Raw genomic sequence first — 1,408 nt, forward strand, 5'->3', positions numbered from 1 at the left:
GATTCCCAATGGCTTTCAATAACAGTTGTAGCTTGGTGTCTTGGCGAGACGAGTTTGATTGATCTTCAGATATTTATCAATCTATTACTACAATAAGGTAGAGAAGTACCCCCAATGACAAGTTTGTGACAGTTGAAACAAAACTTGTTAGCTCGTGATTAGAGTAGATTGTGAGAGAGAGTTTCTTTAGCAGAATTTTGCACTGTTTAGATGAAACAGTGATGTTTACTCTTATGTCTTAGCTGAGTGATCGATTTGAGTGCTGATGATCAGATATTCAGATATCCTCGAGATGATTTAACTTGCCCCGGTAGGGGTCCCTATTGGCTAACCTATCTCAGGTGAAATACATCTCATAGTGTACATATTTTGCTTTTAGAAGTGATGGCTTAGTATGCTGTTTACCCTATCAAAGAAAAAAAAATCAAGTTGAAAGGATAGTTCGATATGTTATGCCATCCAGGTACACGTGATTTTCATCATGAGAAGAAAATATAATGCCTTGTGTTTGTGCTCTACTAATGGATTATCGACATCTGATTGGAATGGTTTGGTTTTGTGTCCTGTAAATTTGAATAAGAGAAATAAATTGACTTTAGTACATCATCAATCTATTCATTTGACTTTAGTGCTAAAATAATCACTAGTAGATGGAGTGAAATAAATTGAAATTGATGGTTACCTTAACCCAATCATCAAACCAGAGTCGGTTTGGAATCAAGGACACGATCAAACCAAATATTCAACTATATGTTGTTGGGCCCACTCGAAAGCGGGACCCTCCAAAAATAGGCGTATGCCACTTAGCGTAGAGAACACACGGTATTCTTTAGTAAAAGGCGAAAGAATAGTTCGCTTTGTGCTCACCACATGGCTGCGTGATCTGTGAACTGAGAAGGAGATCTTTATTAATAGTGCAACTTCCGCTACTTATTTCTCTCTGTTACCCGATGTGGGACTCTAAAACGAAAGGACCATTACAAAGGCGTCGCTGACTTAATAATAATACTCTTCATGGGCTCTGAAACAAGCTTGGGCTTTAAATATAAACTGTCATCTTCCTTTCCTTTAAGGCGAGTTAAAAGTTAAAACCATAAGTTATGTTCATACAATGGTAGTGAAGCGTCAGTGTTACTGGCTATCCTCAAAAATCCAAAGTCTCTGTCCTTGAGAGGGAATACATGACCTTGCCTCCTGTTTTCATCTGGCTTGGCTTCGAGAGATGAACCGTCATCGCCCTTGTCTGAACAAAATCACGACCACGAGTTTAGAATTATATGACATATCTTCTTTCCTTTTGTTTTATGGCTAATCCTCTTGTTCCTTTGGAAGGTCTCTCGTTGACCATTTTGACTCGTTATTTTAAAACATGCGTATTATCGAGTGCTGACGTGGCGGATCCTTACAG

The 1,408-nt window shown here is 38.5% G+C and overlaps 1 non-coding gene across 1 annotated transcript; it reads right to left on the reverse strand.

Moving 5' to 3' along the window:
- Positions 1 to 758: 758 nt before the first annotated feature.
- On the reverse strand, positions 759 to 876 carry LOC125584881. Its single transcript, XR_007321788.1, has one exon. It is a non-coding gene; the product is annotated as a U5 spliceosomal RNA (small nuclear RNA).
- Between the last annotated feature and the right edge of the window lie 532 nt (positions 877 to 1,408).

This window comes from Brassica napus, chromosome C3 (genome assembly GCF_020379485.1).
Source record: "Brassica napus cultivar Da-Ae chromosome C3, Da-Ae, whole genome shotgun sequence".
NCBI lineage: Eukaryota > Viridiplantae > Streptophyta > Magnoliopsida > Brassicales > Brassicaceae > Brassica > Brassica napus.